At 44.6% G+C, this 27,523-nt stretch overlaps 1 long non-coding RNA gene across 1 annotated transcript in view; it reads left to right on the forward strand.

Annotated features, from left to right (window-relative positions):
- The window catches only part of LOC141259492 (uncharacterized), a 281,707-nt gene extending 254,350 nt beyond the window's left edge, over window positions 1–27,357 (forward strand). The window contains exons 3-4 of the long non-coding RNA XR_012318427.1: window positions 22,141–22,264; window positions 27,002–27,357. This is a non-coding gene — a long non-coding RNA (uncharacterized lncRNA). The remainder of the gene's footprint in view (window positions 1–22,140; window positions 22,265–27,001) is intronic.
- Window positions 27,358–27,523: the final 166 nt, after the last annotated feature.

The raw sequence follows: 27,523 nt of genomic DNA on the forward strand, positions 1-27,523 counted from the left end.
CTGGTAGTAATGACGCGGCAGGGGCGATGCACACAGCCACACAGCGCACGGCCATGTCAGGTGAAATGCCGGCAATCAAGCAGCACCAGAGGTCCTAAACATATGCTGTGGAAGCGGCCCGGTTCCTGACGGCAAGTGAGGCCCCCTGATGGTCCAGGGTCCCGGTACCTGCCTGGGTGCTGACGCCGGCCCTGCATATGTGAATATATGGATGTACCCACAGAAAAATACATGGGCATCACATACACATATGTACACAAATACATAGACATGACATATTACACACTTCTATACAAACATATTAGACATTATATATTTATAACCACACATTGCACATGGACTTACTCTATCTGTAGATGGCTGCACATGATGCAGGTTCTTACATCTTCTCTATAATGTAGCCTCCCCTCCTCCTTGGGCCCGACTGCAGAGCTCTCTTGGTGTAATTGCAGGGCAGGAGGGGGAGAGCAGAGCAGGGGAGGGGGCAGGGAGAGCAATGGCCATACTGTAAGCTGGCTCTGTGCTCAGCTGGTGGGCGGAGCCTCCTCTCCTTCACTGCACTGCAGCTGGTGATTCATCCTCTGCTGCCCAGGATGCACAAGTTTTACAGAGCGGATTTCATCTCCCGACTCCCGGGCCCTGATGGCTCACGGGCCCCATAGCGGCTGCGTGGTCTGCCTCTATGGACCGTACGCCATTGGTTGAGCGAGTATGTTTTGTTAACCCTTTCGCCGAGTATGCTCGGCCGAGCACCAAGTATTTATAGCGTGCTCAGTGATATGTTTGAATCACTCCCGTGTGCATGATTTGCGACGGTTTGACAGCTTTAATACATGTGAGGAATGTGTAAGAAGCAGACATTCCTCACATGTATCAAAGCTGTCAAAAATTCGCAAATCATGTACACAAGAGTGATTCAAACATATCACCGAGCACACTATATATACAAGGTGCTCGCCCGAGTATACTCAGCGAAAGGGTTAACAAAACATACTCACCCATGACTAATAATGACTAGTGATGAGCGCGCATGCTCGCTACTGCTCGGTGCTCACCCGAGCATCTCACTGCTCGAGATGGTCGGCGCTCTCCGAGTATTTCTGGGGTTGCTCGGTGGGAGCTCGGGTCCCCTCCCTGCATGTTTGGCGGTCTTTGGAGTGCCAATCAACATGCAGGGATTGTCTGCCAATCATTGTAATGTCACAGCCATGGTGGTTGTGGCATTACAGTGATTAGATGGCCGCACAGCTTCATCAGGTCTATATCAGACCTAGCGCATCTGTGCTCGTCACTCCGGAATCAGGCAGAGTAGGGAGAGGTGCTGCTGCGTCAGGGAGAGATTTGCTTGTGTATTAGGTAGTGTAGGGAGAAAAACCGTACATTACACATATCCATGTTAACAAACTGTCCTTATAAGGACTAACTAATCCATCTGCAGAGATATCAGGCAGGCAGGGTATATAGGCAGGCAGTATATATAGCACAAAAGGCTTCATTCCAATTCTTCCTTCTGCTGCTGTTAGATATTTCTAGAAAAAGGCCCAGGTCTCAGGGGCCAGGAATACTTTTTTTGGATCTCAATCCTCATTATTTGCTTAAAAAGCAATCCAGAGAACACAGTTTTTCTTCGCCATTTGCTTGTTGGCACTGCAGAATACAGCCAGGTCCTTTCCATATTACAGCTCTAGAAATCCAGCTATTTAAAACTGAGTTTTCTCCGTCACATGGATCACATATACGTTTTCAGAAAATATTGCCATTTTTGGCCTCCATTACAATTTTTTTTCAGTGTGTCAGTGAAGTTTTTGACTCCGGTTTGCAGCTCAAACTAGTTACCTATAGGCCAGGTATCTAAAACTCTGTTTTCTCCATCACACGGATCACATATACATTGTCAGAAAATACTGCCATTTCTGGCCTCCATTAAAAATTTCCTTCAGTGTGTCAGTGAAGCAATTCACACCAGTTTGCTGTTCAAACTAGTTACCTACAGGCCAGGTATTTAAAACTCTGTTTTCTCCGTCACATGGATCACATATATGTTTGCTCCAAACTCAGTCATCTGTAGTGAGTGTGTAAAATACTGTCCTCTATTTAAAATGGGCAAGGCACGTGGCAAGGGACGAGGAACTGGACATGATGGTGATGGTGCATACAGAGGCCGTGGACAAGGCTATGGGCAAGCTGAAATTGTGCCACAACAAACACCCACATCTTCTCGCCCGACCTTCCTGTCCCAATTCCTAGGGAACCGCAGCACACCACTATTAAACCCAGAGCAGAGTCAAAAGGTTGTTGGTTGGATAGCGGACAATGCTTCCAGTCACGTAGCCACCACCACCATCCTGTCTTCCACATGGTCAAGTCTCAATAGCCGTGAGTCTGGAACGCATATTCCTCACCCTGATCCTCCTTCCTCCCACCATGCCGCGTGCCCGGAGACAACTGATCCCACACTTGGACACTCTGAAGAGCTGTTCACTTTTCCATTTATAGATTCGGGCCTCTCGCCTGGTCCACTTGAAGCGGGGCAAGAGGAGATCGTGTGAAGCGATGCCCAAATATTTGAGCAGCCACGGTCACATGAAGGCGACGGTGGGAAAGTGTCACAAGAGGTGGACGATGATGAGACATAATTGCCAGAAAGTCAGGAGGAGGACCAGGGTGCGGAAGTGGAAGACGAGGTGGTGGATGATAAAGTGACTGAACTAACCTGGCAGGAGGACATGCAGAGCGAGGACAGCAGCACACAGGGGGAGGGAGGCAGAGCACCCCAACAGGCAGGAAGAAGCAGTGTGGTGGCCGCAGACAGAAGGCATGCAAACATTCCCCGTAACACCAACACGAAGGAAGTTGCCAGTACAACTGTTAGGTCTTCCCGAGTCTGGTTGTTTTTTAAAGACTCTGCCGATTACCCCAAAAAGGCCATTTGCACCACCTGCCAGGCCAGCATCAGCAGGGGTGGCAAAACGACCAGCCTGACCACCACCATCATGATCAGACACATGGCAGCAAAGCACCCGACTTTGTGGGCCGAACGCCAGGGTCCAGGAACAGTGTCTGTGGGTGGCACCATTGCTTCTTCCACTGTTGTGCATGCAAACCAATCCCCTGTCCATGGTGCATGCGAAGATGCCTACTGCCCTGCACCTGTCATTGCGCACTCTCAAGTAGCAGCATCAGGAAGCATGTCCATGTCCTTGTCCCAGGGCAGCGTTCAGTTGTCCATACCCCAGTCCTTGGAACACAAGCACAAATATGCAGCCAACACCCCATAGGCCACACTACTAAATTCTCACATTTCACGACTGGTTGCGCTCGAAATATTGCCTTTTAGGCTCGTGGAGACGGAAGCGTTCCGCAATCTGATGGCGGCGGCCGTCCCCAGCCGCCACTATTTCTCCCATTGTGCCGTCCCCGCATGACACAAGCACGTGTCCCAAAACATTAGCCGTGCCCTCAACAACGCAGTTGCCAGGAAAGTCCACCTAACCACGGACACGTGGACAAGTGCTTGTGGGCAGGAATGGTACATCTCGCTGATGGCACACTGGGTTAACATAGTGGAAGCCGGGACCCAGTCGGACCTTAGGACGGAACATGTCCTCCCGATGCCAAAGATTGTGGGCCCTAGGTCAATCAGGGTTGCCCCCACGGTTTACTGCTCCTGCACCTCATCCTCTTCAGCCTCCTCCTCCTCTTCAGCCTCCATCTCTGAAATAACCACATCAGTCACAAGCTGAAAGCACTACAGCACTGCCTCGGCCAAGTTGCAACAGGCTGTGCTGAAGCTAATATGCTTAGGTGACAAACCGCACAATGCTGAAGAGTTGTGGACAGCTCTGAAAGAGCAGGCAGATCTGTCGCTCACACCGCTGAACCTACAGCCAGGCATGGTCGTGTGTGACAATGGCCAGAAGCTGGTGGCAGCTCTGAGGCGAGGTGAGCTCACACTCGTACCATGCCTGGCCCATGTGCTTAACCTCGTTGTTCAGCGGTTTCTCAAATCCTATCCCGAGCTGCCGGATCTGCTTGTTAAAGTATGCCACCTGTGTGACCATTTTAGAAGTCAGCTACAGCTTCCGCCGCCCTTGCCGAGTTTCAGCAGCGTTTGCAGCTTCCGGCTCACAGACTGGTGTGTGATGTCCCCACATGTTGGAACTCAACACTGCAGATGTTGGGAAGGATTTGTGAGCAGAAGAGGGCAGTTGTTGAGTACCAGCATCAACAAGGACGTTGGTGTTCAGTTCAGACTCCACACATAAGACCTCAGGAGTCGACATGGATGTCAAACATATGTGCCATCCTCCAAAACTTTGAGGACTCCATTAAGATGGTGAGCGGCGATGACGCCATAATTAGCGTCACCATCCCGCTTCTCTGTCTTCTGAAACGCGCTCTGCTCATAATCAAAGAGGATGCATTACAGGCGGATCACGATGAGATTAAGCAAGGAACCATACAGGGTGATTACACACAGCCCAGTCTCATCTCATCCCAACGTGGATTGGGTGACAATGAGTAAGAGGAGGAGGAGGAGGAAGGATAGGAGCTAGTTTCTTGCGCTATAGATGGTACTACCTGCACAGCTGTCATACCGTCTGTTCAGCGTGGATGGCCAGAGGACAGAGAGGAGGTGTTATGATCTGAAACATGTACTAAGGAAAGATAGGGGAAAGCTGTCCCTACAGTAAGACTAAGCTGAATTCCTACGATGTTGCGGGCTGCCTGTTCCTAGTGAACAGACCCACCTTAGTCCTCGGCTAGTCTGAACGAAGACCTATAGAGTTAAGGGAGGGGTCCCTAAAAGAACTAAGGACTGGGACAAAAATGGGACACCTCCTAAACAGAGAAGTTGTTGCAGAACACAAAAAGACAAACTGACAAAAATGTACTAGAGGTCCCAGAGGACCAAGCGAACTAACAGAGAAAGGCACTAAAGCACCAGGCTAGAGAAACAGTCAAACACTGATGTCCAGCACAGCCAGAAGTGCGGAGCTGGAATATAAAGGCAGATGGTCACGTGGCCGCAAAACACAAGAATGAAAAAACAAACAGGAGGGTTCTAACAGGAGGAGGAGGAGGATTAGAGCATGGTCAGTCATGCTCTTGGTGAGGACACAGAAGTCTTGCCTGTTAGCAGTCTGGCATGCATGGCTGAGTTTATGTTACACTGCCTTTCCCATGACCCTCGCGTTCTCAAATTTTTTGGTGACAGTCATTACTGGTTGGTGACACTTCTAGACCCATGCTACAAGAAGAACTTTATATCTCTTATTCCTGAGGTGGACAGGTCTACAAAAATGGGGCTGTACCAGAAGGCCCTTGTTGCGGAACTATTAAAAAATTCCCATCTGATAACGCTGGCGGCAGAGGGCACACTTCGTTGGACAACTAAGGAGTACAGGCGAGAGAGACACAACTTCAATCCAGTAGAGGCAGGGGAACACTGTCAAAGTTCTGGGAGAGTTTTCTCAGCCCATCCCATCGCACAGGCCCTGAGGCGCAGGATACTCTCACAAGGAGTGCAAAGTTTGGGAAGATGCTGAGGGAGTACCTTGCCGACTGTACCAACGTCCTCCGTGATTCCTCTGTGCCTTATAATTATTGGGTATCCAAGCTGGATACGTGAAATGAACTGGCTCTCTACGCCTTTGAGGTCTTGGCCTGCCAACAGCGTTTTATCAGAGCAGGTTTTTAGTGCCGCTTGTGGAATTATAACTGACAAGCACATCCGCCTGTCAACTGAAAATTCTGACAGGCTGACTCTTATAAAAATGAACAAGGGCTGGATTGGGCCAGACTTCTCAACACCACTGAATGATAGCAGCGTAACATAAACTCAAATCCAGTGTCTTTTCTTGGGAGGTGTATTCCCATGCACGTTTTCACACCCAGACATGGGTATACGGTGCCTGATTTTGGCTATTTGCTCTTGTCCTCCTCCATCTCCTCATCCTCCATCACCATATCACCAGGGTGACTGTGGTCCGTGATGCAACACCCACATAATTTTTTTAAAGGGTGTTTATGATGCCCGTAAAAAAATTTTTTTATGCAGTATGTTCATGTATACCCCCAATGGTAAATGTTTGTCAGCCCATACACTTAGTGCATGAGCATTACAAGTATAGGAGACCCGCTCCTTTCTAATGGGAACATTTTTTTATGAGGCTCTCCTCCTCGTCTCTTCCAAGGGTGCCTCCAAATTTTTGGCAACCCTTGCATTCACTGCATAGGCCAACACTATGGGAGACCCACTTCCTAATTTAGGGAACATTGTTTTGAGGAGGCCCTCTGACCTCCATGTCTCTTCCAAGGGGCATTGAAATGCCTCCAAATATTTGGCAGCCCTTGCATTCACTGCATAGGTGAACACTATGGGAAACTCTCTCCTTTCTGATGGGAAATTGTCATTACTGTGGCCCAGATCTATGTCTCTTTAAATTGTTAGTGGGGTTTTTCCTAAATTTGGTCAGACGTTGGACTCACTGCATACCCTATAACTGTATAGCAGACTAGCAGACCATCTCCTTTCTAATGGGAACATGTCGTACTTGTTACTGTGGCCCTGCTCTATATGTCTTTTAATTCTTAGTGGGGTTTTTCCTAAATTTGGTCAGCCGTTAGACTCATTGCATGCCCTATAACTGTATAGCAGACTCTCTCCTTTCTAATGGGAACATGTCATACTCGTAACTGTGGCCCCTCTCTATGTGTCTTTAAATTCTTAGTGGGGTTTTTCCTAAATTTGGTCAGCCATTAGCCTCACTGCAGACCCTTAACGGTATAGCAGACTCTCTTCTTTCTAATGGGAATTTGTCGTTACTGTGGCCCTGCTCTATGTGTCTTTGATTTCTTAGTCGAGTTTTTCCTAAATTTGGTTAGCCGTTAGACTCACTGCATACCCTAATACTGTATAGCAGACTCTCTCCTTTCTAATGGGAATTTCTCATTACTGTGGCCCTGCTCTATGTGTCTTTTATTTCTTAGAGGGGTTTTTCCTAAATTTGGTCAGCCATTGGACTCACTGCATACCTATAACTGTATAGCAGACCCTCTCCTTTCTAATGGGAACATGTCGTACTTGTTACTGTGGCCCTCCTCTCTGTGTCTTTAAATTCTTAGTGGTGTTTTTCCTAAATTTGGTCAGTCGTTGGACTCACTGCATACCCTATAATTGTATAGCAGACTTTCTCCTTTCTAATGGGAACATGTCGTACTCGTTACTGTGGCCCTGCTCTATGTGTCTTTCAGAGTCCCTCCATCATCAATGAAACAGGATATGTCTGATGATGTGTCACACACCACATTGCCAGATAAGGTTGTAAAATGTTAAAATTACATTTCCCGGTGAATGCATTTGCCTTAAAAAAATAACGTAAAAAAAAACAAAATGGTAGGATCTTTCTTTAGTATAAGAACAGAGTCGCCAATGTAACCTCAATGTAATCACATTGTTCAGCTCCTGCACCTCCTCCTCCATCTCCGAAATGACCACATCAGTCACAAGCTGAAAGCACTGCAGCACTGCCTTGGCCAAGCGGCAACAGGCTGTGCTGAAGATAACATGCTTAATGCTTAGGTGACAAACCGCCCAGCGCTGCAGAGTTGTTGAAAGCTGTAACACTGCAGCTTGATCTGTGGCTCTCACCACTGAGCATACAGCCAGGCATGGTCGTGTGTCACAATGGGCGGAACATGGTGACGAAGAAATGACAGCCAGAGTAGACACGGTTTCCCTCTATGCCAGTCCTTTCACTGAGCTAAAGAATATGGCTGTGGTGAAATACAACTCCCACTGAAAAGCTGTTTCAGATTGAAAAACATTGGGCCCACCAGAGGATTTGATTGTGAAGGCTCACCTTTCTCCCCGCTCAAAAGCCAAATAGCAGCTGCAAAGTTAGCGCTATCATGAACTCTCCTGATGTAGAAGCCAGGGCACACCAGAGGATTCTCTAGTGGGACCGTCCAACCCTGCCGAGAAGCAATCCTGGCTAAGAAAAGTATGTGGGAAGGTTCCCTTACACTCTATGGCTGCTTTTTTACTGAGGTGGAAACCCACGCAAACATGGGGAGAACATACAAAGTCCTTGCAGATGTTGTCCTTGCTGAGATTTGAACCCTGCATCCCAGCGCTGCAAGGCTTCAGTGCTAATCCCTGATCCAATGTGCTGCCGTTCACCCTCTAATATCTAACAGGCTGGAGAAACCTGCATCTACTGCCACTCTATCTTCAGCTTCTTTGTGAGAAACTAATGTATTTGGGCAGCCACTCAGTCTACCAAATAAAATTCCTGAGAAGGAAATTGGGGATGGCTTCACTACTGTTACGGGGGGCAGTGCTAATACCATGGTGTCGTACCATAGTTTACTGGAAATATTCCAGGCAGGTAGTAGGCAAGCAAATTCCCACAGAAAAGTACCAGCAGTAATTTTCAGGGACTCGCGCTTGTAGAATGCGGAGACAACACCTGGAGAAATAGTGACGGCTGGGAACCGAGTATGGAAACGAGGCATGAGGCATGAGGTTGTGAAAAGCTTCCACCTCCAAGAGCCTAAAAGGCCACATTTCAAATTCAAGCAGCTGCCCAGAAAACTGACCATTTAGTATTGCAGCCTGTGGGTGGGTGGCTGGCTGCATACCAAGTAACAGAAAACTAAGCAGATGGTGGCCTCTATCATCATCATGGCCTTACTCGGCACTATGAACTCTCCTGAAAGAGAAGCCAGGGCCCACCAGAGGAGTCTCCGGTTTTCTGGTGGGTCCGTCGAACCCTGCCGAGAAGCAGCCCTGGCTAAGAAATGTGTGGGGGGTGGTTCCCGGACACTCTATGACTGTTTTTTTAATGTGGATCGGACGTGCTTATGCATGTTATTTCTCAAACCGTATTGCAGATCAGGCCATTATGAGATATATTTTTTGTCTTTTGTAGGTGTTGCATCTTTTTGCTAGTGTGAATATGCTCCTATTTCTTGCATGTGTACCATCTTAGACCTCAGTTCACATTGCTTGGTTTTTTGTCTTGTTTGCATTCTGTGCAAATTAGGGGTGTGGCATGCCCCTTGTTGAGCTGGTTAGTATATATGTAGCTTACCACGGACTTAGGTAGTCTGATGTTGGGACCCGGTTCTATTTGTCTACCCTTTTATATGCATTACTTCAACTTTGATATACAGTAAGGTTTTTAATATAGACAGTGTAGGACCGTCCCAATTTAGGGACACCTTGTCGCTGGTGGGACGGCTTGTATACTTTTTTTGATCAAAAATAGTTCACTAAGTCCCCTTTATTTCATATGCAACTTTGCTTTACATTTATATATAATGATGGTAGGGTATGAGATATATTTTTTGTCTTTTGTAGGTTTTGCATCATTTTGCTAGTGTGAACATGCTCCTATTTCTTGCATGTGTACCATCTTAGACCTCAGTTCACATTGCTTGGTTCATTGTCCAACTCTGTAGTCATGAAATTAAATGCACAAAGAAAGATGTTTGTGTGTCAAAGCACCACCGAGAAGTATGGGTTGATGTTGGATGGGCTGCCATTGCTTCTGCAAAAGCTGCTTTAGGGGACTTCCTGGGAGAAATGACACCCAGAGTAAATGCGGTTCCCTCTATGCCAGTCCTTTCACGGAGCTAAATACAACTCTCAGCAAAAAAAGTTGTGGACTGGCTCCATACCGTCCCTGGCTGCATTCACCTGTCCACGTGTTTGTGGTTAGGCAGTCCTTCCCAATAAGTGCACTGGGGAGGGCACGGGTAATGTTGTGAGACCCATGCTTGTGGAAGGCGGAGACGATACCGGGAGAAACAGTGGCGGCTGGAGACCGAGTATGGACACCCGGCCACCGCCAGCATGAGGTTATGAAAAGCTTCCACCTCCACGAGCCTAAATGGCTACATTTCAAGTGAAAGCAGCTTTAGAGGACTTCCTGGGAGAAATGACAGCTGGATAGATATGGTTTCCCAAATCCTTTCACCAAGCTAAAGATAATGGCTGTGGTGAAATACAACTCAGCAAAAAAAGTTGTGGACTGGCTCCCTACCATCCCTGGCCACAATCACCTGTCCACGTGTTTGTGGTTAGGCGGTCCTTCCCAGTAAGTGCCCTGGGGAGGGCACGGGTAATGTTGTGGGACCCGTGCTTGTGGAAGGCAGAGACGACACCTGGACAAATAGTGGCGGCTGGGGACCGAGTATGGATACCCGGTCGCTGTCGCCATGAGGTTATGAAAAGCTTCCGCCTCCACGAGCCTAAAAGGCCACATTTCAAGTGCAAGCAGCTGTCAAAAATTTGGCAGTATAGTATTGCAGCCTGTAGGTTGGTGGGTGGCTGGCTGCATACTAGTGCTTACATTCCAAGGAATGGGGTAGGGACAACTGAACTGTATTAATTATAATGGATACCCCAGGAGTCTCTTTGCATGAAACAAAGATACTACAGAACACAGTTTATAGGTGTCAAAGTTTATATTATAAACACACGCTGTTTCAAACAAGTGCAGACGAAAACTCAAAGTCCATAAACTCTCAGGGGAAAATGCAATCAGCAGAGCAGTCTGTAAAGCACAGTTCACACTAGAGGATGCAAGAAAACATGGAAGTCTTTATCAAGTCCATACACAAATATATATATAGATGCAAGTAAGTCCATACAATATATATTAGATAATCCAGGGAGGCCTGGGAAGGAAATCCCTGATAGTGCAGCACAGACCCGTGCTCTGCAACTATCTAACGAAGGTGAGTCAGGGCAGAATCTAGCTTTCTTGTTAGCAAAATGCAGGTGAGGACTGAGGCTCAGAGGAAGCAGCACGAGCAGCCAGGAGAAGGAGGAATGCTGGTAGCAAGTGAATGCAGCAGAATCTCAGAGCAGGTAACAGGAGATCCACACAGGTTTGCAGGGGAAAGCAGGAAACTAGGAAACCACCAGGAACAGGTCACAGACAGAAAACTCTAGCACTGACTAGAGGCTGGGGTGGAGTTATAAAGCAGGGAGACAAGGGGCACATGAGACAAAAGACACCATCTTGAAAGAGGGCAAAAATGGCCAAAATGTAATCAAAAATATTCGAAGTCCTGACATGAATGCTGCACTGGGAGAAGGACGTGGATGGTGATTGTTATAAGTCTACAATGACAGGTGCATGGTGGGAGGCATCTTCGCATGCGCCAAGGATCACTTATGATGGGCACACTTTTAGGCAGTGACCAGGGAGTCAGAGATGCTTCCAGAGGTCTTCTCCATGCTGTTCCCATGTCTTTTCAGCACTGTATGCATGTGTCTGATGATGTGTCACAGACCACATGGCCAGATAAGTTTGTAAAATGTTAAAATTACATTTCCTGGTGAATGCATTTGTCTTGGTTGAAATCAATGCAAAAGTGCAAAAAAGCATCAAAAACGCTACGTGTGAACATAGCCCAAGGTGTGGAGGAGTATTTTTGTTTTTGGTTATTTATTTTGCCTTATATACAAGTCATTACCCTATAAAGGATGTTCCTTAACATATTTCCCAGGAAAATCCATTTTGGTTTTCGTTTTTGCATGTTTTATTGTGAGTCTGTAAAAGTGGCGTAATACTCTGACAACGTTGTTGACAGCAGTGATCTGGGAGTCAGATGCTTCCAGGGGTCTTCCCCATGCTGTTCCCATGTCATTTGAGCACTGTTACCATCGATTTGGGCAATTTTTAGCCCCTCTGCAGACAGCCGGGGGGAGCCGCCTGAAAAATGCTCGAGTTTCCCATAGACTTACATTCTGCTCGTTGCTCGGGTCGAGCACCCGAGTACTCCAATGTGCTTGACTCGAGCAATGAGTACCCGAGCATTTTAGTGCTCGCTCATCACTAATAATGACCATTACAGATATACTATAGTAGTATGTAGTAAAATTATTAATCAATATATTATGTTATTTAATTTATTATAGTCAGTACATGCAAAAACATTATCTCTCACACAAATCACCTAACAACAGTAAAGTAAAAAAGTTTGCACAATTCTGACAAAACAGACTATAATTTACTTGCCTTCAATGATTCATTTCCTGAAGTGCATAGGCAACATGTAATGGGTTAATACTCTTCCCCTAGTTGGAACAGAAGATAGGTTACTGTGCAGTAAACACAAAAATCAATTAACTAGACACTCCCCATATCCTCTAAAGTAAACGGATTAAGAAGATCCCATAACAGATATGTTCTTGCAGCAGTAAAATATTTAATCAATGATGAAGAGGTAATTACTGCTTGAGGATTGGTTTTCATAAATTTTCTTTGATTTTATTTTTCTTCTAAACCATTGAAACCATTGAAAGGTTTTTGACAGCTGACCTTTGAACCAGCTCAAATAGATGCTTTCGATTGGAGGGAGGGAGTTAACTCAAGATCCAGACAAGTGGAACAGATGTCCTGATCAGGGTATCAGGTAGTCAATTATCAAAGACAGTTAGAGTTTATGCTTTGACATCCTTTTGTTATGATCTGCAACAAGTACTAAGTAAAGATAGGGGAAAGCTGTCCCTACAGTAAGGCTAAGCTGAATCCCTACGATGTAGCGGGCTGCCTGTTCCTAGTGAACAGACCCGCCTTAGTCCTCAGGTAGTCTGAATGAAGACCTATAGAGTTAAGGGAGGGGTCCCTAAAAGAACTAAGGACTGGGACAAAAATGGACACCTCCTAAACAGAAGTTGTTGCAGAACACAAAAAGACAAACTGACAAAAAGTACTAGCGGTCCCAGAGGACCAAGTGAACTTGACAGAGAAAGGCACAGAAGCACCAGGCTAGAGAGACAGTAGAACACTGAAGTCCAGCACAGCCAGAAGGGCGGAGGTGGAATATAAAGGCAGAAGTCACGTGACCGCAAAACACAAGATAGAGAAAACTAACAGGAAGGTTCTAACAGTACCCCCTCTTTTATGAGGAGCCACCGGATCCTCCAGGCCCAGGCCTCTTCGGAAACCTCCTGTGGAAAGCTTTAACAAGTCTAGGAGCAGAGACATCATCCGTCCTTACCCAGGAGTTGTCTTCGGGACCGAAACCCTTCCAGGAGACTAGATACTGTAATCTCCCTCTATGCCATCTAGAATTCAAAATACGCGAAATTTCAAATTCTCCATCTTCCACCACAGGAGGAACTGTGACAGTGGCGTCCCTATCAGATACGTCAGCCTTTTTCAACAAGGAAACATGAAACACAGGATTAATCTTCCAGGAAGTAGGGACATCCAACCTAACAGCAGACGGGTTAACAACCTGAAGCACTTTAAATGGACCCACAAACTTAGGACCCAGTTTTTAAGAGGGAATCCTCAACCGCAGGTTCTTCGAGGACAACCAAACCATGTCACCCACAGTAAACAAAACCTCTTTACGATTCCTGTCAAAATACTTCTTGGAATTCTTGTTAGCCTCTTGAAGGTTGCAACGTACATTAGTCCAAACTCTCTCCAAATCACTGGAAAAATTCTCCTCCTCTGGCACCGCCGACCACAATTTCGAAAGCGAACCAAAAGACGGATGTCTCCCAGTACAACAAAAAAAAGGAGAACACCCAGCAGAGGAGGATGTATGATTGTTAAGAGCAAATTCTGCGAGAGGCAGAAACTCAGACCACACCTCTTGATTGTCCGTCATAAAACAACGCAAAAACTTTTCAACATCCTGGTTCTTTCTTTCAGTCATAGTCAGATTAAACAAGCGACTTTTGGGAAGAGTAGCACCCGGAACAAACTCAATGGCGCAATCATAATCCCTATGAGGAGGTAAAACTTGTGACTCCTCATCTGAAAAAACCCTCCAAAAATCTTGAATAGGTACCGGTAATTCCCCTTTTTCCACAGCCGCAATGCGACCATTACAACATTTATCATAGCACTTCGGACTCCAAGACTTAATCACATTAGTAGACCAGTCCAATAAAGGATTGTGCAGTCTTAACCAAGGCAATCCTAGAACAACTGGAGAGGGCAAATAATCCAAAGCAACCAAGTCCAAACTTTCTTGGTGAACTCCATTGATAGTGAGGGGAATTGCAGCAGTCTTGTGAGTAATACATTTCAAAGGAGTGTTATCAATTGCAACCACAGAAATAGGTGATGACAAAGGTTTGGATTTCAATTTAAGGTTTTCCAAAAACCCTTTATCAATCACATTAAGTGCTGAGCCACAATCCACAAATACCTGAAATTCAATCAAATCTCCCTGCAGAGTAGTACTCCCAGAAAGAAATACTCCTGCACAGCGTAAACAAGCTATACGGGCGTAAGTGACCTTTTTTTTTTCTTTACTTAAACGACGCTCACAATACTTAATCAAATGGTCAGCTTAACCACAATAAAGACACAATCCCTCGCCGAATCTCCGATCTCTTTCTTGAGAGCGGAGTGACATCGTCCCAACCTCCATCGGTTCCTGCCGTCAGAGCAGATTTTCTGGGGACTAGGACCTGACATTACAGGAGTCTTTACCTCATTGAGCCTGCACCTCAGTCTCCTGTCTATACGAACACCTAACTGCATAGCTTCCTGCAGAGTCTCAGGTGCAGGGAATGCAATTAGCAAATTCTTAACCCTTTCACTCAGACCAGCAAGAAATAAACATCTCAGCGCCGAATCATTCCACTTAACTTCTGAAGCCCATCTCCTGAAGTGTGTGCAATAATTTTCAACATCATCTGACCCCTGATTCAAACGTCTAAGTTCTGATTCAGCAGATGAGATTCAATCAGGATCATCATATAATTGCCCCATAGCAGAAAAAAATTCTTCAACAGACCTTAAACACAGATAATTAGGCTGGAGAAAAAAGGCCCACCCTTGTGGTTCATTGCGCAAAAGTGACATAATAAAACCAATGCGCTGTGATTCATTCCCAGAGGACCTTGGTCTCAAACGAAAATGTAACAAACAAGCATTTTTAAAGGAAAAAAAATCTTGCTGTTTACCATAAAAATCATCAGGCAGTCCTACATTGGGTTCTACAAAATGCGCTCCAGGACAGCTACTCACGTGTTTCTGAAGCTCGCCCACCTCCAGAAACAATCCCTGCAGGCATTGAGCCAAATCCTGGATGGAAACCATACTGATCCCCAAATTTCTTTCCTTTTAGTTTTTTGGGCTGGACTTACTGTTATTATCTACAACAAGTACTAAGTAAAGATAGGGGAAAGCTGTCCCTACAGTAAGACTAAGCTGAATCTCTACGATGTTTCGGGCTGCCTGTTCCTAGTGAACAGACCCAACTTAGTCCTCGGCTAGTCTGAATGAAGACCTATAGAATTAAGGGGAGGGGTCCCTAAAAGAACTAAGGACTGGGACAAAAAGGGACACCTCCTAAACAGAAGTTGTTGCAGAACCAAAAAAAGACAAACTGACAAAAAGTACTAGAGGTCCCAGAGGACCAAGCGAACTTGACAGAGAAAGGCACAGAAGCACCAGGCTAGAGAGACAGTAGAACACTGAAGTCCAGCACAGCCAGAAGGGCGGAGGTGGAATATAAACCAGAAGTCACCTGACCACAAAACACAAGATAGAAAAAACTAACAGGAAGGTTCTAACACCTTTTCCTTTTCTGATCTGACATCTGAAAAGGAATAAGGGTAACATTATTATCAGAACAACTGTGGAACAACCGTCCCTTAGGGTTCAGAAGTATACAGAGGGAACAACTCCCTGGCAGGAGAGCTCCCAGAAACAGGCAGCACTGCTTTATATAAGGTGCATGAGTGACATCATCAGAAGGTGACAACTGCGCCATCAAAGACTTCCTGAATCAAGAAACGGAATGGGCATTCATGTGCACGCCATACAATGTGCACCCACTGTACCTGCCACCTGTGTGTGAAGTCTTTCCCTACACCACTGCCATCCCTGCCAGACTTCTGGTCCTTACTAAGACTTCATCTATCAGGAAAGGAATGGGCAACATTTTTTTTCCTATCTTTTCCTTTTGTGAGAGAATCGGATCACAATATGCTCACACTGATCAAACTCTAATCAGAATTTTATCAGAGTGTGAATAGCTTAATCAGCTCCATTCACTGGAATGAGAGAATATACAGTTGTGTGAGCCTAGCCTATTGCTCTGTAATCTATCTTCTATTTAGCTAGGGGTAGAGTATTAATCCATTATGTGATGCTGTAGGGCTACCAGAAAATATAATACATAGATAAATTTTTTTCAAAAGATAGTTATTAAACTTTAAACACAATAAAATATCTAAAATATATTAGTGAACATTTTTCAAATTAGTACAAAAGAGTTTAAACTACTGGCAATATAATCATTCTTTCTTTGTCCAAAATGGACAAATCTCTATATTGATTACATTTAAAGAAATATTTTCTTTTCTTAGGCTTCTTATTTTTATATGGTGTTACTCTTCAGTTTGAATTGAAATCACTGATGTATTTCTGCCTGCATAATGCAATATAAAAGTGTTAAAACAATCATGTAATACATTGCAAAATAATGCAGCAAATGTCCAAAAGACGCAGCAGTGATCGTCTCACTGGTGAAGGAATTTTACAATAAACAGCCTGGTTCTTAAGTGACAAGGGGACCACTGAGAATAGAAAACTGACAACATATATCCAGCACATAAGAAATTCGATAAAATCCAGTGTATTCCAAATATCATATAAAATCAATGAGTATCTCACTGACACATTTCAAGCTCCACTAGCTGTTAGCCATAGAAATCATTATAAATATATACACCATTTTACAAATGGCATATCCACTTATCATTTTAAGTGTTTGTTATGCTGTACAAGGTAAAAGTGTGTTAAGGGGAGTGGTTGCAGACAACTTTATTTAATGGAACGCAACCGACCCCGGGGTCCGCGATGCAGCCTGGAGGACTGCTGCCGAACACTTCCCGGGTGGAAAGGCAAACAACAACTAAATGATAAACCCCTCCGTGTTAACTTCACACCGGACAGGGTATAGCGGTACGCTCTATCTCCGTTTACTGCACGGAGGAGAGAGCGACCGGCGACGCACCTAACAATAATCTTATCCCTTTGTGTTAACGCACACAGAAGGGTAAGACGGTACGCACAATCTCCAAGAACCGCAGGGAGACGTGCGTCCGTGGGAACAGCAGTAGCCCTGTCTTTGATACAGGCGCTACGCTATGGGGATTGGCGCTAAAGCGGTTCACACATTCTCCAAGAACCGCAGGGAGACGTGTGACCGGACTATGAGCAGTAGCCCTGTCTTCGGTACAGGCGCTACGCTATAGGAGATGGCGCTAGCTTGTGGGTGATTCCCGCCGGGTATTCGAGCACTCAGCCGGTGTGCTACCGGACTGAGCAAACCCGCTCTATTAAACTCACAGGCAGCTCGGGGTGTAAGGGCGAACCCCCTGGTCAGAGTCAGTCAGCGAAGCAAAGCTACCTGCCTCTATGAAGCTAACCTGCCTCTATGGAGCTAAACCTGCCTAGCGGAAACTATGGCTCTTTGAGCCCGGAGTCAGCGTGCACACCACAAACAGCTAGCTCAAATGATCTGAGTGCACCGCCATGTTTGTGGGCGGGCCTTTTAAAGATTAAGCCCTGCCCCACTGTCGCACCATTGGTGATGACACCCGTGACCAATCAGGCAGTGCCAGGTCACCGGGACAGGTGGGTGCCAAACCAACAATGATGATCCGCCAGGTCACGGACATGCTCAGTGCGGCGAATCCTGGACTTAGACTCCACGAGCCCTGTCTCCCTCTGCAGCCTATGCTTAACACTGCTAGGCACAGATGCCTGGAAGACAATCTGCAGGGCTCGTGGAACAGCTAGGCGTTGAGGCTGACAACAATGCTAAGCAGTATCAGCCCTGGCTGGCCAGGAATGGGAGACCACAGAAGATCCTGGACCCATTTCAAATCCAGCCCCAGACTGACGCCTAACAAAGTGTGTGGTAGGCTTAAAAACAAATATTAATAAAATAAATATATATTGTATTATTCTTTTTCATATTACAAATATATATAAATATGTTTAATATAATATTTAAAACAGTGAGAATAAAATATCAATCACTATAGAGTACATGTAGGTGGTATAAAAGGATAGTTACAGTTTTAAAGAATCCTTAAATGTAAGTCTTTAAGAATTTGCAGAATACTCCCCGCATTTTAAAAAATCATAACAATTGAACTTAATCTTTAACCCTTTAGTATAAAATGATGAAAATGTACATTAGCACTGGGGTCACCATGCGTGGAGGGGGGCTAAAGAACTGAGCTCTCTCCACACATGGTAGATACTGCTTTGTTACTTAACTGGAATCTGTCTTTTGCAGCAGTGAGCAGAGCTGAAGTCAGATTGCTGCTGTTAACTATTTAGATGCCACTGTAAATCTCTAACAACAAACTTTAAATGAAGTGGTTCATGGTCAATGGCTTGCATCGTTCCTCGCAATAGAATAGCTTGGCACAATGAGAAACCATGGCAACAAGGTCTCATCACAGCTATCTTGGTACTTCATTGAGGCTCAGCCACAGACTGAGCTTCAAAGGAGCCTTCAACTTTTACTATATACTGTAACACTGTGGTCCCAGGTTCAAGTCCCCTAATTGAATAGAAAAAAAGTAAAATATTAAAAATATATAGTTTAACAAAATAAATAATTAAAAAAAAATTCATAGCACCCCTTCTTTTCCCTCATTTAAAAATAAATAAATTAAAAATATACTTAGCATTGCCGTATTCATAAAAGATCAGTCTAGCAAAATATCAAATTAATTAACTCTTGTAAATAAAAAAATAATAAAAAAATTAAACTTTGTATGTATTTTAAATTGGTATCCATAAAAGTCAGCTAAACACACAAGAAACAAATACAGATCCATTCACAGAAATATAAAAATGTTAGGGGTCTCTGAAAGTGGCAACACAGACCAAAAATTATTTTACAAACTTTCAAATTTTTTTTACAATTTAAATAAAAATAAATCTGTACACTTTTGGTATCACCATAATTGTATTAACCCAAGGAATCATGTTTCCAGGTATTTTTTTTTTACGATAAAATGAATTATGAAAATATAAAAAAATTGAGAGTCCTCAGTGGTTGATATTGTTTAGTGGGAGTCTGTCAGCAGATTTTTGCTATGCTATTAAAAAGGCATCAACATCTGAGCACTCTCAATTTTTTAAATTTTACTATGATAAAAACAAAACCCAAAAAACGATAACGGAATTTAATTTTTTTCACCATTTCATCCCACTTGGAATTTATTTCCTAACTATCAGTGCAATTTATTGCAAAATTGATGGTGTCCTTTAAAACTAAAGCTTGTCTCGTAAGTTATTGCTCTTGGATGAAGCAGAGTGAAAAATGCAAATGAAAACATGAAAATTGGCCATGGAGGCAAGGGAACCCCTTCCCAATATGGCCAGTTTTCATTTTTCCTTTTTTATTTAATAAAATATTTATTTTTATGACTTTGATTATTATTTTCTGAGACCATAACATTTTCATTCTTCAGTCAATGTAACTGTGGAGGGCTCATTTTTTACGAGGAAACCCGATGCTTTCATTGATACCATTTTGGAATGCATATGACATTTTGATTATTTCCTATTGCATTATTTGCAGCTTTATTTCAACCAAAAAATGCAATTTGGGAGTTTTTAATTTTTTTATGGTGTTTACTAATCAGGCTGAATAATTTAATATTTTGTAACATTGAAATTTTATGGACGTAGTGATGCCACAAATGCATATTTTTTATATTTTTATTCTCTTTGTTTTTAATGGGGCAAGAGGGGGTGATTCAAGTTGGTATGTGTTTTTATTTTTTTCACATACAGGATATCTGAACCTGTGCTATCTACAGCAATACTATAGTACTGCTGTTTATAGTAAAAATCACTGTCTCTTTTGAAGTCCAGCCACAGATTGAGTTTCTCTAAAGCACTGTGATGGTATACAGAGGATTTCCATCAGACCCCCAGCAGTCATAGCATCCATAGATGAGTGGATGGATCTGTGGAGGATTGAGTTTGAGTTGAATTTCCTGAAACTCACGGTTTCACACAAATTTGAACATTTTTAGATTCAATTTCCAGCATCACTTGCTCGACACTACTTCCTGCACTGCTAACATTTAAAAAAACGTAATAAAATTATTAAAAAAATATAAAAAAAGAAAATAAAAGTAAAATTGGAGATAATTTGCGTTATTGTTTGTAGCAGCTTGTATTATAAAGTTATTTGCTGTTTTTGTTTAAGTAGAATCATAAAAAAATAATAAAAGGTAACTAACACAATCCAAGCCAGGCAATTTTTTATTTTAGAGCTGCTGTTTTTTTCTTCCCCTTCTCCCAACAGCCTTAACTTTTTTACTTATTTACTTTTATTTTTCAGCTATAACTTTTTGAATGGCACAGACTATTCATTTTACCATATACAGTTTGAGAAACAAGAAAAAATAGGGTGCAATGGTGAAAAAAATGCAAATCCTCAATTTTTTGGATTTTCCTTTTAGGGAGATCATTGTGCTGTAAATATGACCAGACAATATGATTCCATAGGTCAGTGAAATTATGGTGATAACAAACTTGCTTATATTTGTTCATATTTAGTAATTAAAAAAAATCCCAACTTTGTAAAAAAAATTCTTTGTGTAGCAATTTTCTGAAACCCTTAACTTTTCTTTTCTTATGGAACTGTGTAAAGTGTTGCTTTTTGGCTAGTGAGATGAATTTTTATCCATACCATTTGGAGTCCATTTAATGTTTGCTTTTAATTCCATTTTGGGGGGATGCAAATTATTAAGATTTGACATTTTCATTTTTTTGCTCTCTGCAGCATTTTAATTAATTTAGCATTTTCATAGTACAGTGTTTTACAGGAGCAATGATAGCAAATATTGTTTTCTATTTAAAATTGTTTAGTATTAGGCCACATGCAGATGTTCAGTATTTGGTGAGTTTTTTACCTCAGTAATTGTCAGCCAAATCTAGGAGTGGAACAATCAGAGGAAAAGTATAATAGAAACCTGAGTTTTGGCTTTCAAATACTGATGTAAAATACTGACCAAATACTCAACGTGTGCACAGTCTTAAATTGAGAAAAAGGGGGTAAGTGAAAAAAATGTTTTTCATTTTTTTTTAAACTTTTCAAATGAACTTTAACTTATTTTTTTCCCGTCATCCCCCCAGAGGATTTGTTTAAAACTCTGCAATACTTTAGAATTAAGCAAAAATTCTGATCTCCTATGAAGCCAATTCTCAAGCTGGACTTTATGTGTGTACAAAGATTATATTGATGATGGCTTTCAGTTCACCTGCCATCATTGTCCAACATGGCATGCGCATGCAACACCATTTATATAGAGCTATCAGAGATTGATTGCAGCATCTAAATAGTTAATAAGCAGCAATAAGAACGAGCTGGCGAATAGGAAAGAGTAAGGATTGGAAAACAAATCTACTTAAAATGGTACTGATAAAATTACAGGTGGTCTTACAAAAAACAATCCTTGTACAGCTCCATCAAAAGTTAAATAAAATAGTGGCTGTACACAATAATCATTTTTTTAAAACTGTTTTCCATGTGCAAAATCAGTAAAATATGAAAAAAAAACAACTTTAGTATCATTGTAATCATAATGATCCAAGGAATAGAGTTTGTAAAGGACAAATTGATATTCATGCTATAGCTACTCCATTTTTGCAGCTTGCTCCTAAAATCATGTTATTATTACGATATACATTCTTTCATTCTTTTATCCTGCTTCACATGCAATTTTCTCACAAGAACTTTTTCTCTCAAGAACATTCTATGAGACACCCTGCTCCTGTTATCTAACTAGTCTGAGCCGGGATGTGTAACCATGTGACTTTCCATCATGCACCGAACTAACGATAATATGACCATATGTGTGTTTCCGTAATAATTGTACTAACATTGGTTCAAGCCTGTAGTATGGCTGTAGGCGATTGGCTATTGATATACTCAAAACAATATATAATGCTAAGTAGAAATAAACGGGGTTAGAGATTATCAAATCCTCCCATACAGAGCTTTGTCTCCGTCTGGTTTCCTGATTGCAATCAACCTTGTAACATAATAATTTGACACTCACTTGGTCAACCGTGAAGGGTCATTGCTTCCCTCCCTCAACAGCTTGGTGCCGTGACTCGGATCCCTAACCAGGGACGCCCCACCACCCCTGGACGTCCACAAAGAGAGACTTGCTTTCGGCCTTCCCCACTGGAATTGGGACTGATCATCCCCCACAAAAGCCACGGTAAGTGCACGAGTTCTTTACTAGTGATACTGACCATTTGGCATGGTTTCCACATGGTGCGTGGTTGTTTGCAGTATCTCCGGATGTCCCGGTTGGATATAGTGAGAGGTGAGACTATAGGGGTGTAGTCCCATTAGGGGTCTGATATTGATAACTTTTAAAACAATACCACCTCGGATTGACAAGTGAATATTGTATGAATCTTCCTTAACTTCTGACAAAGATTCTTAGGAGACTGAACAGTATTAGTTTCAGTCGCGGCAGGTGATCGAAGATTGGGTAGGACACGCACACAGATATAACTATATTGAGTGTCCGGAGAGCTGCAGATGAGAGCTCTCCTCCTTTCACCTAGTGCCGTACGTGACTCCCCCGACGGGAGGGGTGAGTCAGTGGAACAGAAGCTGAGGCCGGCTGGACTCGTACTGTACACAAATCAAGGATCTTTGTCAGTCGAAAGGCAGCAGTGCAGTGATTAATCAATGTTTCCGTGGAGCAGAAAAAAAGTGACTCCCCCTCAGGAGGGAGAGGATGTGATGACTATCATGGTCAGTCGAGAAGGGAAAAGATCATTTAAGAATGCACCAAAAGTGTTTAAGGTGTTAAAGTTTCCCATGGAAGGGAGACTTCAGCCTACATTGTGGGACGAAGGAATAAGGAAGAAAAGGGGTAGACTAGTTGACTGTGGATTGTTGGAAGACGCTGAAAAGTTTAGGAAAGTTGCACATGAGATTTGTGATGAAGGATATGTTAAAATAGAGGAGGAGATGAAGCCTGGTTATTTCAATTATTTTTATGTCAAGAAGGGAAAATTATCTAGCGCTGTAACAAAGACTGGCTGTTTTGTGCTACAAAATGAAGCTGATGGGGAAATGGTAGAGGAGGAAGTAGATTCCCCTTCCCAACTTATTTCTCCACAAATCGAATCTGAAGCCCCTAAAGAAGTGTAACGGGTCTGGGAGGTGGAACCTCTGAGCTATTATACAAAGGGGCAGTCTTTGTAAGGAGGCAGGTGGCTCCCAGGGAAGGCGGGAAGGTAGACACGGCAGGTGACAAGAACAGTCTCAGGGTAGAAGGACAGAACGGACACGGCAAGTGACGGGAACAGTCTCTTGACAGGCGAGTGGTCACGGCAAGTGACAGCAGAGCCTCCAGGTAGGCTAGCAGGCAGGTAACAGGTGAGCACTCCCAGGTGAGCGGGCAAGAGTCTCTGGACAGGCAGGTGGTCACAGCAAGTGACAGCAGAGCCTCCAGGTAAGCTAGCAGGCAGGTAGCAGGTGGGCGCTCCCAGGTGAGCGGGCAAGAGTCTCTGGACAGGCAGGTGGTCACAGCAAGTGACGGCTAAGCCTCCAGGTAGGCTAGCAGGTGGGTAGCAGGTGAGCGCTCCCAGGTGAGCGGGCAAGAGTCTCTGGACAGGCAGGTGGTCACAGCAAGTGACGGCAGAGCCTCCAGGTAGGCTAGCAGGCAGGTAGCAGGTGAACGCTCCCAGGTGAGCGGGCAAGAGTCTCTGGACAGGCAGGTGGTCACAGCAAGTGATGGCAGAGCCTCCAGGAAAGCTAGCAGGCAGGTAGCAGGTGGGCGCTCCCAGGTGAGCGGGCAAGAGTCTCTGGACAGGCTGGTGGTCACAGCAAGTGACGGCTAAGCCTCCAGGTAGGCTAGCAGGCAAGTAGCAGGTGAGCGCTCCCAGGTGAGCGGGTAAGAGTCTCATGGCTGGCTGGCAGGTGGTCACGGCAAGTGACGGCAGAGCCTCCAGGTAGGCTAGCAGGCAGGTAGCAGGTGGGCGCTCCCAGGTGAACGGGCAGACTGATCCATAGACAGACTGGCAGGTGCTGGTAGGCAGACTGTCGGACCGCAGGAATGCAAGCAGATAGACAGGAATCAGGCAGGTATCAAGCAGGAATCTGGCAGGTAACTGGCAGGTATCTGGTAACGGGTCCTGAGGGCTGAAGGTGAGTTGAAAGGCTTTGCAACAACATTGCTCGGGCCCCTCCATTTTGGAGGAGGTGACTTATATATGGTGAGATCCTCCGGCCATTGGCCGGGGACTACTTAGGACGTTGCGCGCGGCCCCTTTAAGAGAGGGGGAGCGCGCGCGCCCTAAGCACAGTGGCCGGGAAGCAGCGCGCGCTGCCAGCAGAGGGGGAGGAAGATGCCGGGCACGGAGCGGAGAGGTGAGGGGAATGGCGTCCCTGCCTAGCAGGAGGCAGGGACACCGACGCTACAAGAAGCATCCCCTATCCCCACAAATGTAACTGTACCCCAGGCCCTGAATCCAAAAACTGAGCAATTTATACCTTAGGAGATTAAATACCCTGCACTTCCCACTGGTGGCCAGCCACCACCGTATAACCCAGATGGCTGGCTCTGTAATGTGTGTTGGGCCACTAATCCGGGATGGCGCGAGACGTGCTATAATTGTGGAGCACGCAGACCCGGTGCTGCAGCACCAGCCTTCCCTTTACTTAACGCTGACGATGGGTATTATAAACCATTGCTCCCACCTGCTCCCGCCATGGTCCACACTCCATTCGGGGAGACCCAGGGTCCTCCAAACTCTACCCTATTCACCCTCTCCCGAACTGGGGAAATAGAACATGGACACGAGTACCAGGAGGTGGCATCTGTTTTACTGAATGGTCCTCCGGAATTTTCCCCTATACTGAGAATAGGCATGGGGAGTATACCGCAACAGCAATTTGGGATCATTGTAAATGCAACAAATGCAAGACTACAGCACGGGTGGGGGCTAGCTGCAGAAATATGTCGTCTTAGGGGACCTACAATGCAAACTGCATCCAATGATCACATCTGTGACCACGGTCTGTTAAGAGAAGGAGAGGTGATGGCTACAAGAGCGGGACAGCAATCATGTCAGTATGTTATACATGCTGTGGGACCAAGATATGATCCCCTGGATGTACCCAGGTCACAACACCTGCTTACAGAAACAATTCAGAACACCATAGAATACGCATCACAGCTTCATGCGGTCCCAACTCTAGCCCTGCCATTTATTTCCACAGGTATCTTTGGATATCCAAAACAGGATGCGACCAAAATAATAGTCGGGGCTATAAAGCAATACATCGCCATGCATCCAACTAAATTGAGAGAGATAAGACTCTTGGCCATCGACAGGGATCTCGACGATTATGCCGCTCAACTAATCAAACCCACGATCAGACCCGATATCTGGTCTCCCCCAGTGTTCCCCTACCTTCAAGATCTCCCAACAATCAGTACTCGTGCTGATCTCCCCCCTGATTTCCCTCCACCTCCACCCTCTCGCACAAAGTTGGAGGAAATGGAGGAAGCGGACCAGAATACCAGCCCATCCAAATATACCCCGTTTACCCCAGCATAGACGGATACTCTGTGTAACCGTCTCCCGGATCCCGAACATTCCCCCATGGCTTTTTACAGGGGCATGGCCGCAAATAGAGAGTTATATTCAACAACAAGGCAACATCTTTTACACCTGCTCCGTGTAAAAGCCGGTGAAGGATATTATCCGATGATAGAGACTGCTATCCCATATAACAGAGTATTAGACTCCAATATGTATGAGAGTGGGGTTGACTTATGTAACTCCCTTAAGATATGGGCTCAGGATAAATTGGCTGATCAATCCACTACCCTCACAGATGTTACTCAAGAGAAGGGAGAGTCGGCTGAGAAGTTTTATGGGCGTCTTATGTAGGTCTATAAGGACCTTGGGTTCTCCTTGCATACTAAAACTCATTGCCAGCTGTTAGTGTCTGCCTTTATCCAGGGTTTACGTACTGAAATCAAGGACGCAATATTGGCTGTTAGACCAGATGTTGAGTCAGCCACCCCAGGAGATGCCCTAAAAGTAGCAAAAAGCTTCCAGAAAAGTGTTGCCGGAACCGCTTCTGCGGTTAAGCCTAAATCCAAACCCGCTGCAGTGGCAGTTGAGGCACACGCAGTACCTACAACACAGTATCCTAACTTACAGCCCCACTATTACCCCATGGCAGTACCTAATCAACGAGTAATGTATCCCGGGAAAAGACCAGTAGTGAATTCCCGTCTTCAGTGTTGGAGGTGTGGCCGGACGGGACACTTCCAAATAGACTGTCACACCCCTGCTAGCCAGTGCACTGCCAAACCGACCCTATCTAGAAATAGGACACCCGGCCCACGAGACTCATGAGAAAATGTCCCCCAAGACCGTCCATTCTGAAATGGAGGCCAACCAGAGTCTGCCATCGTGATGCCCGTAACCACCCCTGGGCTCTTTTCATCTGTAGTTCTCCCAGTAGGAGGGAATCCGGTGAAGCTCATGGTAGACACTTGGGCGGCCAATTCCATTTTAAAATCCACTGAACTGCCCCAGGGTCTACCAGTCCAATTTTCTAACGACAATCTAATATTGATCGGTGTAGATGGCAGACCTAACAAACACACTCTCACCAAACCTATTCCGATTGACCCATTTCCAGAAGTAATGGCACACTGAAAAGGCAATTGACCATAATGATGCAGGAGACTACGGCCCAGTGGCCTGAGCTCCTTCCCATTGCACTATATCACATACGTACCACCCCCATAGGGAAACATAAGCTGTCACCCTATGAGATACTATTTGTGTTACAACCAGCTATAGCTCGATTTACCCCACAACAATTATCAGAAGAAACGGATTATGTTGTACAGTATGTGATTCAGCTTGCCAAAGCACTAACACCCATGCGTTAGTATCATCTTCTATTCCAGATCCAACTGATGCAGAAGGTTGTCATACCCTCAAGCCCAGAGATTATGTGTATGTGAAGAGGCATGTTCGAAAACACGGACTAGAACCATTGTATGACGGACCATACCAAGTGCTCCTTACAACCCCAACAGCAGTAAGACTTGAAGGGAAGTCAACATGGATCCATGCTTCACACTGCAAACGTCAACCATCCTGAGATGTTTTATGATAATATGTATGGTTAGACTAGTCAATACCTGGAATAGCCTACAGCAGAGTACTGTCTTCCTCTGTCCTATGGTAACACAGATGTGGGACAAATTAGTGGAAGTCACTGACTACTTAGATGACCAGATTTGGAGTGTATTGGAAGTAATTAATACTACTGTTGCAGTGCAGAATCAACTTATTATAGTAGCTAATCAACATACTTTAGTGCTGGACTATTTGACAGCAGCACAAGGAGGGATGTGTCAGGTTATAGGCCCAGCCTGTTGTCACTATATTGACCCCAACTCTACCATATGGTTAAAGGCTAAAAT

The sequence above is a fragment of the Phyllobates terribilis genome, unplaced genomic scaffold (assembly GCF_046119375.1).
Source record: "Phyllobates terribilis strain yellow unplaced genomic scaffold, ASM4611937v1 Scaffold_3__8_contigs__length_932513732, whole genome shotgun sequence".
Classification (NCBI taxonomy): Eukaryota; Metazoa; Chordata; class Amphibia; order Anura; family Dendrobatidae; genus Phyllobates; species Phyllobates terribilis.